General features: G+C 38.8%; 1 long non-coding RNA gene across 1 annotated transcript; it reads left to right on the top strand.

The window, feature by feature from the left end:
- The first annotated feature begins 1,438 nt into the window (after positions 1 to 1,438).
- LOC131279439 (uncharacterized) lies at positions 1,439 to 11,491 on the top strand. The gene is made up of 3 exons (XR_009186839.2): positions 1,439 to 1,885; positions 2,307 to 2,373; positions 10,809 to 11,491. It is a non-coding gene; the product is annotated as an uncharacterized lncRNA (long non-coding RNA).
- The last annotated feature ends 1,093 nt before the right edge of the window (positions 11,492 to 12,584 follow it).

Here is a 12,584-nt window from a genome sequence, read left to right as displayed (position 1 = left end):
GCGCTTTTATCTCAAGTCTAAGTCGCTGTGCGCATTGCCATCCCAGGGCCGTGGCGTGGGGGTGGGGGGCGGGCAGAGGCAGCGAACAACGTTGCTCTTAGTTGTGTTCTTGACGAACTTGAACTTGTACAGATACTGGACATGAGAAGAGAACTGTACTCTGACTGGGAAAGCCCACATCTTATCATTTCAAGACCCGGACTTTGAGAATTTTGTTGCCACGCATGTTTCAGATCAGTATCAATCGTGATTCACCTCAAGAGTGTCCTGCAAGAACTGTCAATATCCACTCATAGGAGACTAGTTCTAAAGTCTCTTTTAGCCTGCTGAACTGCTGGTTGAATGGAATGAGTCTTTCTTTTTCTTTTTCTTTTTTTTATTTTTTAATGTTACATTAAAAAATATGAGGTCCCCATATACCCCCACCCCCCTCACCCCACTCCTCACCCCATAACAACCACCTCCTCCATCATCATGGGACATTCATTGCACTTGGTGAATACACCTCTGAGCACCGCTGCACCTCATGGTCAATGGGTCCACATCATAGCCCATACCTCCCACATTCCACCCAGTGGGCCATGGGAGGACATACAATGTCCAGTAACTGTCCCTGCAGCACCACCCAGGACAACTTCAAGTCCCCAAAATGCCTCCACTTCACTTCTCTTCCTCCCACTCCCTACCCCCAGCAGTCACTATGGCCACTTTCTCCACACCAATGCCACATTTTCTTCAGTTACTAATCACAATAGTTCATGAATAGAATATCAGTAAGTCCACTCTAATCCATACTCTATTCCTCCATCCTGTGGACCCTGGAATAGTTGTGTCCACTCCATATCTATATCAAGAGGGGGCTTAGATTCCACATGGATGCTGGATGCAATTCTCCTGCTTTTAGTTGTAGGCACCCTTGGCTCCCTGGCGTGGTGGTTGACCTTATTCACCTCCCTGTTAGCTGAGTGGGGTAAGTCCAATAAACCAGAGTGTAGGGGTTGCAAGTCTGTTGAGGCACAAGGCCTCACATGGATAGTCCAGAGATTCAGGTCCCCAGCACCCAGTGCCAACTACAGATCCAGTGAAAGTAACAGGAGAGGCTTGTGGACAAAGATCGCTTCTGAGTCCAGCTCCATCACACAGAAACACAAACTCCAATGGAACAGAAGTCCCTGCCCTCCAGGAATTTGAGAACCAGATGTGAGCAGAAATGCACCAGCCAAGGTTATTTATTTGCCTAGTCTCCTGGCAAGCTTCAATTTTAATTCTGTAAACTTAATACCTGACTGGCAGTGGGCACTTGGGACGATGGTGGTTGTGCAAAAGGCTTAAACTAACAGCAGAATCCTTTGTGTATTTTTGCCTGTTCACAGAAAGAGACACCCAGGAAGGTGACTGGCTCAACAGAAGGAGGGTTTTGAAGGGATGTGTAAAATGTAACTTGGTAGTAAGCCACTGAAGCAGAAATGCCTTCAAATTTGATTTTAAATTGAGTTTTGAAAGAAAGATGAGAAACTAAGATGAGAGATATTTATATTCTATCATGATATTTAAAATTGTAATGTGAAGAGTACATAAGTTGAGGGACCATATTGAAAGAGAACAGCAGAGAACAAAAAGGACAGCATCTCTGGTGACACACAGGGAACAAAGAAGAAGAAGAGAGAAATAGCTGCTGGATGGGCATTGGAATATGTTGGAAGAACAGATTAAATGTTGTTGCTCCTGTGAGGAAAGAACATTGACCAATAGGCAAAGAACATTGATGAGCACAAGAAAAAGAAGGATGTTGAAATACCTCTGAACTTGTCAGGGCAGTAGTGAATGTGAACACATTTAGGAGGCACAAAAGTCAGATGGCTGAAATTTAAGGAGAAAATGGCTGGTAAGAAGATAGATATTGCATGGATTCAAATCCAACATGACATGGAAAGAAATAGGTGGGATGGTAGTTGGAAATAGTAGAACTCAAGTAAGGTTGTCTTTTAAGAAAGTAGGGAAGGGTTGATGCAGGTTAAAAAGCCAGGAGTCCTGATGCCCAGGCAGAAGACTGAGATACTGACGTGTGGCCCTCAGCGCGCCCCTGAGGGCTATTCCACGGAACTGTGCCCTGCACTCCTAAGCACCTTGAGGTCTGTGCAGTGGAGAGTTTTTCTTATTTTGTTCCTCTCCTGAATGACTTACGTTTTTAAATTAGAAAGCCAATTCAGACGATTAATAATATGCTAAATTTACTAAGATTGTCATGGTTCTTCTCTAGTTGAAACAGTAAACAATGATTACAAAGCCTTTTTGCTTACTCTCAGGAAAAAAAAAAAAAAAAGCCCGGAGTCAAGGAGCTTGAGAAGTGGAAGAACCAGAAGCAGAATGGAGGTGAGGAGTTCCGACAAAACAGGTTTGGCTCTTGTCCCTGTGCTGACTAGTTGTGTGACCCTGAGCAGGTTGCTTCACCTCTTAGTGCCTCAGATTCCTAATTTGTAAAATAATAGTTCCTAAAACTGTGTGATGAGGGTTAAATCAGGTAATGCATATAAAGCACTATTATAGTGCCTGGCACAGAACAATAACAAGAAAAATATTAGCTCTACCTAATTTCTTCTATATTATTAATAACATTTGTGATAGGAAAAATGTGAGACACCATTTTTAGTGCACAGGAAGGACTGGAATCTAGCGCACAGTTAGAACCCCTTAATTCCTTTTTCCCTCTCAATCTCCACTACCACCACCTTTGTTCAGACTCTTATGCTCTCTCCTGCACTAACAACAGCAGTTAGCCTCCTGAATTATTTTTTGCCCTGAAAGTTCTGAAATCCAATTATGCTTTCACACACCTCCCGGGAAAAGTTTTGAAACAGCGATTTAACCATGTTTAGACATTCTCGTGCTTAAAATCCTGAAAATATCTAAACTCCAGGGCATCACGCATGCAGCCTTCCATGCCTCATCTCCTTCTTGTAGCCCCTCTTTACACTCCAGGAAACAGTGTGAGTTACAACAATCTTCATTCTCCAAACCTCCAGCCCTTTGTCATACAATGCCCGTTGCCCCCCTACCGTCAACTCTCTTCCAACTCAGCTATCAACACTCTGTCATGGGGAGTGGGTGTAGCTCAGTGGTTGAGGGCCTGCTTCCCATGTATGAGGTCCTGGGTTCAATCCCGGTACCTCCAGGAAAAAACAAACACCTCTACTGTGGAAACGTCAATCGCACTGTTGTAATTAGTTTACTTTTGCTGGATGCTTCAAGGAGGGCTGTGCAATAATTATTCGAAGAGCTCTGACACAGTGCAGGGCCAATGTATGTTGAATGAATAAAAGTGTAGCTAAATATGGGATTTGTGTTCAGGGGAAGATGGGAAATTTGAACTACATGGTAAGATTTCCTACAAACTGGGACTACCTGTGAGATAACAGTAAGACTGGAGGAAATACATCAATCTCTTTAAAGAACATATTCTATGATATCTTATCATATTTTATATTAAAAGTTCATGTTGGCTTTAAAAATATCTGTAAGATACCAAAACCAAAATTAAAAAATCACTCTACCTACTAAACACATCCTCCCTATACACCCCTGTGATTTTTGATATGCCTTTCTCAGCTTTTATATTCATTCATTATTTAGTTTCATTTATATGACCTAAATATTTTTATCATCACAATGATTTCTGTTTTAAAAGCACTATTGCTACCTAATACTAAATTAAATTGGAAGCAATCACTCATAAAATATTGTGAATACATCCCTATTCAGGGGTTATATTTGATTTAGTTTTTGAACAAATTTCTTACATAATGAAAACAAAATGATGCAAAGTATAATGACAAATTGAAAGGGTGCATTAGTCCCTTAATTCAGTTGCAGGTACAAGGTATTGAACATTTACTCCAGAGTAGGCATCTCATAAGGGCTCAAAGCACAGCCTCTGGAGTCATAGTGCCTGAACCTGAATCTAGCTCCATTACCTACCAGCTGTGTGACCCTGGACAAGTTACTTAAATTCTCTGGACCTCACCTTCCTCATCCATAAAATGAAGTTAATGATAGTACTTACTTCATCAGGTTGTTTTGAAGATTATGCTGAGTTAAATAAATACACGTCAAGTGTTTACACCAGTGGCTGGCACATAGCAAATGTTATATAAATGTTATTATCATTAAGCACTGTACATATGTAATTGCATTTATTATTTACAACCAAACTATGAGGTAGTTATTGCTGTGGTCAGATGAGGAAAACAGGTTTGGGCAGATAGGGAATTTGGCCAGTCACTTATTGAGAAAGTGGCTTTGACTCACTTCTTTCATTTTAAATTAAACATTTTTATTTCGGGATAAATGTAGCTGAGCATTGCTTTAACCATCGCTGAATAGTGATTTCTTAAAAAATGCAAGTCATTAAAAATAAAATTAAGTTCAAATCAAAATTCCTTAATCAAATACATATATTACAGACACTGGCTCAGTTCTGCCCTGGAAGTAAAAGAACGGCAGGTCAGTCTTTACTTGATTTCTCCTTCATCCCAGGAGCAGTGGTAAGCATGGACCACCGAGCCCCAGATATACCTACTTGCAAGCCCGTGCTCAGAGAGAGGGATATCACCTGACTGGTATTAATTTATTTAATTTTTAAATGATGACATCTAAATAAACAGGGCAATGGCCTTTTCCTTTACTGAAACCAAAACACACCACCAAAATAGGGCAGTTTCTGTTAGCATTAGGGGTCTTGCATTCCTATTTTGACTTTACTACCACAAGCTACAAGAGATGGGCTGACCATTTCTTTATTTTTTTTTATTTTTATTTTTTTTAAAGATTTATTTATTTATTTAATTTCCCCCCCTCCCCTGGTTGTCTGTTCTTGGTGTCTATTTGCTGCGTCTTGTTTCTTTGTCCGCTTCTGTTGTCGTCAGCGGCACAGGAAGTGTGGGCGGCGCCATTCCTGGGCAGGCTGCTCTTTCTTTTCACGCTGGGCGGCTTTCCTCACGGGCGCACTCCTTGCGCGTGGGGCTCCCCCACGCGGGGACACCCTTGCGTGGCACAGCACTCCTTGCGCGCGTCAGCGCTGCGCATGGCCAGCTCCACACGGGTCAAGGAGGCCCGGGGTTTGAACCGCGGACCTCCCATATGGTAGACGGACGCCCTAACCACTGGGCCAAAGTCCGTTTCCCACCATTTCTTTATATCTGCTATGCTCTTGTGGTTTAAACATCTGCTATGAGCTTAATACATTAAAGATTGATCCAGTCTTGTGACTTACCATTGGCAAGGTAAGGGCTGGATGGGCAAATGAGTAGTCAAGGGTGCTCTTGTCTGACAAATGGTTATATGGCAATAATCTGTGACAGGAAGAGAGGGGGAAATTGTCTCTTGAGGGTGGACCTCAGAATGAGGGAGAGAAATCTCTGAATAGTTGCTACATCCTGTGTCCGCACATTGGCAGACATCAGCTGTAAACAGATACTCAAAAGCAACCTCCAGTTTAATGGCTTTTACCATTTTCTACAATTTATTCAACAAATGTTTCTTGGGCTCCAAAGGTAAGTCCTGCCCTGGGAACTTAGGGGAGGGACACAGTAAATAAAACACTTGATCCTGCCTATAACCTGGCTGGGAAGGCAGACAGCGTCTCGGGAACAGGCAGATGCTAAGGAAGCAAGCATCAGAGGGACCAGAGGAGTGGCATGTACAGGGACAACTGGAGGAAGTGCTGTTTCTCCTGAAACAGGAAAGATGCTTAGGAGTAAGTCCGGAGAAGAGGGAAGTTTATAAACAGAGGGATGCCAAGGCTCCAGGGCCTAGAAAAAAAATCACTGTGTATTTAGATAATTAAAAGAATGGCTAGAGCTTGGGACCCTGGTGGGGGAAATAGAGATGGCAAAAGACGAAGCTGGGGGAAAAGGCAAGACCAGACTACGAAGGGCTATGAAATGGACTTCAGATTTCCCTTCAAGGTGACAGGATGTCACTGAAGGGCTTGAAAAACTGGAGATACCTCTCCAATTTGTGTGTCTGAAAGACTATCTTGGTTGCACTTTGGAGAATATATTGCAGCTAGAGGCAATGGAAGCACAGCAACTGTATTCATTCTGTTCCATTGCTCCTGAATCTAGGGGCTGGGAAGAAGTAGAGGAATTCTAGCAGCTCTGGGGAGAACAGACAAGGAGTAGTACATTCCATCATGATCCCAACCACAGACCACAAGAGTCAACTTAACAGATGTAATCAGGGAGAAGAACGTCAGTGAAACCTCTGGTGAAAATCACCCCTTTGCATTTGCATTGGAATTTTTCCTCAGAATTTTGGAGGGTGTAGTGCTCTTCATAATGATGAAAAAGAAAACTTGTCTATAACACTGGCTGTTGAGGTAGTACGTTTGGTTTATACATTTTTGAAAAGTGATATCTTTGCCCTTGATTAAACTATTTCATTTTTGAGAGGTTATTTATTCTTTTGCAAAGTATACTAGAAAATCCTTCAGGATTGATCTTTCCTTCTATTTGGCAATTTAATCATCTGGGTCAGAGAGGAGTGATCCTATTCGTCTTCAAGTCTCACAGGATGATGGGGAGAATGAAACACAAGTTTTCTGCATTTAAGGGACTGCATGTATCATTTAGATCCTGCCGTGCCCAGCAGAGAGAACAACTTCATTTGTTCTTGTGCATATCCAATAGGAGATCTTATCAGATAGGAGACCTTCTGGATGGTTCCAGCAAAACTGACCTCAACATACTCAAATGAGCAACCAGTATCCTCTGTGGAGGAAAGATGAAAATGTCTAGCATGTGAATGTGTTCTAATGTGCCATTTGAAACATGCCCTGTCCTTCAGTACCTGGAAACAATAGGGGCAACTTTCAGAAGCCCATTTCCCAGACTGGACGAGAATCCTCAAAAAATTATTTCCCATGTTTCATAAAATCTCAGCATATTTAGTATAGGAAATGCAATGAATATGTATAAACTGAGGTTTAAAAACATTAATCAGTGAATATAGCATTAGTTCTGAGAGTTAAAATACACATCAGAGAACCAGATTCAGAAACTTGTAGGCATTGTGACTTGCAAATCAGGGGAATTTGCTTCTAGTGCAGGCTGATGTAAAGCAATGGGAGGTTCAAAAATTGAATCCTCATGCAGGTTTTGGGTAAATTAGAGAGCTTCTCTAAGGTAGCCCATCGTGTTCCTTGCAATAAGAAACAAAGAATGGGAGTAGGACAAGGAAAAATTGCTTGTTCTTGGTGCTCTCCACTCTTTTTTTCCTTGGTTAGGAACATCTGCATACAAGGATACAGGATTCCACTAGACTGTCAACACCCTAAGCCAACATGGATAGTGGAAAAGAGGAGCACAGAGTTAAGAACATACTTTGCAGTGGTTCATATAGTCCATCTCACTTACCACATACCACATTTCCACTCTGGAAATATTGGTGAAGCTCAGTGGTAGCTTTATAGTAATGCAGGTAAAATCATCAGAAAGAAAAAATATAAAGGCTGGATATAACCTTTGCTGATATTATGAAACTTGCAATGCATGTATCTCTGTTCTATTAGATCAAATAACACTGACTGTTAATGTTATGTTAGGATGTGGAATCTGAACTGGTCTTTATGTCAGAGGCCGATGAATAGACACATTTATTTCAAATGGGGACAATTAGGTTAACATTGAGAGAGACAAAATGCATACTCAAGTTTTTGTCTTTGATCTGAAACTATCTTGTATTTATGGACATGCGTCCTCAAGATGACCTAATAAAAAGATGAAACATTAGTGAAGTGCTTAGAGTTTATGGAGTACATTTCATAGGCATTTTCTCACTGGGAACAAGCTTCAACTTCTGGGCCTCTATCTGCTGAGAGCAGCTTTTCATTCTTTGTTTTTTCTTGCTGGCTCATAATTAGGTCGAATATATAGGCAAGTCAGGGTAAGAATATTTTTCCAGATCCTCATTTTGGAAAAAAAAATTTTTTTTTATTGCTATATATTTGGATATATCAGGATAACTCAAACTGTAAGGTTTCTTAATTAAATGCTGGCACTGAACTTGTTTCTTTAAGATTTACTTTTGTGTAATTCTGCTGACTGCTTGCATTCTGCTTTGGAATATAGTTTTCCTAATAGATATCAACTTTTTGAACTTGCACAGGTGAGACCTTTTATTACATTACGTAAAAAGCAGCACAAGCTAGCAGTAGAAAGATTCCTACTGATATTCCCAATGGGTTTTAACAGTTGTAAGTGCCTGTAAGTAATCTAGTTATCTTCTAGAATTAGGGGCAATAAATAGCCTGGCTCTGGAGAAAGGCAGAGGAAGGAGGAGTGGGAGAGGGAAGGAATGAAGAATGAAATGAAGGAAAAAAAGAAATAACACATTATTACCTTCAAACAGGTGTCTCAACCCTTTACCCAGGAATCAAAGTTTCTTCCCCAAGGCACAGTGACTATCCAGTAAGGGCAGCTCTAACAGATGATGGCAGTCACTCATGACTGTCTATATAGTGAGATAAGATCAGGATCTTCACAGCAACCTGTGAAGGAAAAATCAGTTTTTACACAGCTTCATTAGGTGGAGAGAGTGGTACTATTGCTAGACTTCTTCAAAATTAGCACTTTTGGGAATTTGACTTATCTATTATTTTGAGGCACTCTGTGAATAAAGGAAAAGAAGGCTAAAGATATCTCCTTCCCCTAAATTCCTCATCTATTTATCTGGACTATTATTTATCTTCCTTAGACAAACTAGAATGGAAGTTCATAAAACTACTTTCTTCATCTGGTCTTTCATCAATATTATGGATTATTTTATGCAAAACATGCAAATTCCTTGGTTTACATAACCACTTTTTCTTCCTGTAATTAAAGAATGTTTTTGCTACTTACCATTCAAATGCTTTACAGGGATCAGGATTAATAAGTAATTGATTCTAGCTGGCGACTGTACTTATTCCAAGGAATGCACTATTATGTCTACTTGGCATTACATTCATTTTTTCCTATCGTTTATATTAATTTCTCCTGGAGAGTAGACTGCTACCTTTGTGTCTTGTTAATTTTAAAGTTAAAATGGAATAATCACTCTCTCAGAGAACTGAAAATCAATTTAGTAAACTGGAATTAGAAGGTAATTTATTCATTGCTACCACAGATGTTAATTATTTACTGTAACACAGAGCTTATCAAGAGAGAAATCTCAGAACTTTAATTTGCATGGACACATTGTTATTTATTATCTGTTCCAATCCCTTTATTTTTTAGATAAGTAGATCAAAGCAAGTAAGGTTAAGTATCTTTCCTTAGGTCAGTTAATATAGGTTGTATCATCTCTAGAAGCCAGATCAACTGTTCTCAGGTAATACATTTTGTGCTACGTACCTATCTTTGTGAAGAGAACAGTAATGGGATTTATAGGTACTGAAAATTACCTGGAAACTTCAAATTAGACTGGGAAGAGGTATGTGTTATGCATTCAGGGTTGCAGTTCCTTGACATGTTAAATAGATGTACATCACCTTCCTGGAAAATGTCTGTAAAATAATCATTAGTTATATGGATGATGATGATAAAGATGATAGTTAACATTTACTGAGGGCTTAATTTGTAATTGACATTGCACCTTAGATTCACTGTGTGGGAGATTGAAATATACCCCAGCAAATGACATACTCCTAATCTCAATCTTAAACCTTGTTCCTGTGCATGTGCTAATCCATTTGTAAACAGAATCCTTTGAATTATGGACTCATTTGTACACACTTTCTCCTAAGATTCTGCTTAGTCATGGAATGAATATGGATTTTATCTGTATTACTGAATTGTGTTATGAGCATAAGAAATTGAGGCACAGTCATTCAGAGAAACCTCAGGAAGAAGCCAGAAGTCAGTAGAAAGTGGAAGAGCAAACCCAAGGAGAGAGAGCTTGCTGTGTGATGGAAAGCACATATGCAAAGCCAAAGAACCCTAAAGATTGTGGCAGGCTAGCCCAGACTATTGCACACTTCAGGAAGAAAGCATGGCCTATCCAGTTCTTCTTTGATTTTGGATTTCTAGCTTCCAAAACCACGATCCAATAAATTCTTGTTCTTTAAGCCAACCCATTGTGTTGTGTTTGTCATAGCAGCTCTGACAAACACACATTCATATAACCAAGGCTAATATTCTGTCTGCGCACTCCAGCATGACAAATCCAGTTGTTCCCTGCTGGCATGTGTTCTGACGGATCAAGGTCTTGTGCTGTACCAGTTATTATTTATATATCAGTGCTGCTTTTTTGGGTACCTGCTATGTGTAATACACTCTAGGGTTGCAGTAGTTTTCCTGCTTCCATGGGGCTCACCTTCTAGTTGAAGGAGACAGGAAAAAATAATTATTGCAGGAAGTGATAAGTAATATAATAACAATAAAATGGGTTGGGGTAGAGTGACGTAGGTGGCAGTGGAGGAGGGATTTCATGAGATCCAGTGGCAAAGAAAGATCTTGGAGGAAACATTGGAGTTGAGAAGAGAATAAAAAAGATCCAGCTATGTGAAGATTGGTAGAAGAATGAAAAGAAAGACACAGGATTTAAGATTTTTATGAAGGTCAAAACCTCTAATGAACTAAGATTCTACATAATGCTGAGGGTAATAAAGATGCTCCTTAAAATTTGTGAAACAATATGTATATGTCACCATATATATATATATATGTATATATCTGGAAAAGAGATAGAGTACTTGATATAACAGATGATAGTGAATACTCAAATGTCCTTACCTTCTATGATGCTATTTGTTTGCTGTCTTCTTTATCCAGGAGAACATTCTTTGAACTAGAAAGAACAAAGTAAATATGCTGTGAAGATTATAAGGGACTAGAAGATTAAAATACATCACCTGGATACTTATAAAATAAGTTAATCCTGAATACAAATGACGTTCTTCAATGTCAAGCATTTTCTTTTGCAATTGAAGAACTGCCTTGAACAATCTTTGAAGATATTCTACAGGTGCCAGATGATGAGAAATGTACAAATGGCTGTGATTTCAAAAGACACACCAGAATGCTGGGAGTAGGGGTAGTGGAGCTTGGAAGAGGTTGGCATAGGTAAATTCCAGAAACGGGAGTGGGTAGCTTAGGCATCCACTTTCTGCATAATTCTATACTTGAATTTTGAGCCAGTGATATTTGAGCACACTGTGAGGTGTGATGATAAATAAGAGCAGCCAGCATGTAATAATGCTAAGCTAGTTTCTTTTTTGGTATAGTTACTATAATGTAAAGTCACATAGGGAAGAGAAATCCAGATTTCAGTAAGGCATATGAGGAAAAATATGGTTTGATAACTTCTTTCCAAAGTTAATAATTTGCAAATTTCTTCCAGTTTCAAAAAATACACAACATACTATGGCACATATATTTGCTAATAGTCACATGTCATGGAATTTCAGCATTAGTATTTTTCTCTCTTTCAACTCTCTCTTTTTAAAGAAGCTTACATTCCAAGTAAATAAAGTACTATAAAATAAATGTCAAACATGAAATGTTTTTTTTTTTTTGTAAATGGAATATCCACATTTGTTTTTAAATAAACTAACAAACATAAATGGTTATATTTGTATCTGGTAAAATGGTATGTGTTTCTATGGAACACTGAGATTATTCATTCTTTAAAGGTGTAAATTTACCACAAAATGCAGAATTCAATAATATACTTCAGTCTGTTTTTAATAAAATTATATATAGACACATAATCTGTCAATTGTACTTGTGAGCTGTAATGTTACACATGCAATTTATGAGTAAATTTTACTTGATTAGATTCTTTAAATTACTTTTTATTTTGAAATATTCTAAAACTTAAAGAAATGTTCAAAAAAACCATGCAAGGAACTTTTTTTCCCAGAACTATTGTGAATAGTTGTCCACATGATGAACCGTCACCCCATATTTTGGGCCCATAAACAAGTGCATTCTCCTACATAAGCACAGTATAACTAGAAATTTCAGATTGATATGCTCCTCCCAAATAATTGGCAGACCCCAGTAAAGTTTCTCTAGCCTTAATAGCAAAATGATCCAGTGGAGAATCACAAAGAATGTCGCTTTGGTATCCTTAAATCTGTAATTGTTCCTCCATCTGTCCTTGATTTTCATGACCTTTAACATTTTTTATAATTAATACCACTTATTTTGTATAATTCCCTTCAATTTGCATTTGTCAAGGTTCCCTCATGATTAGCTTTGGCAGGAATATCACAGAAATATGGCTAAATTCTCCTTGTGTCCTATCATTTTTCCATTACTGATGACTTATCTTTGGTTACTTGATTAAAATGGCTTCTGTCAGACTTCTCAATTGTACAGTTACCTCCAATCCCCTTACAGCAGTATTTTTACAACACAAAAATGTAAAAAATATAAATGTCCAACAGAAGAGATATATAGTGATATATTCTTAAAATGGAGTATACAGAATGAAAATGGACATTACTGCTACATACAATAATGAATGGACCTTAAAAATGTTTAGTGAAACAAGCAGAATACAAGAGAATTAATGATGTAGGACAAAATATACATAGTTTTAAA

The sequence above is a fragment of the Dasypus novemcinctus genome, chromosome 1 (assembly GCF_030445035.2).
Source record: "Dasypus novemcinctus isolate mDasNov1 chromosome 1, mDasNov1.1.hap2, whole genome shotgun sequence".
NCBI classification, from domain to species: domain Eukaryota; kingdom Metazoa; phylum Chordata; class Mammalia; order Cingulata; family Dasypodidae; genus Dasypus; species Dasypus novemcinctus.
Note: the sequence above shows the minus strand (reverse complement) of the source record. Positions and strands in the feature narration are given on the sequence as shown.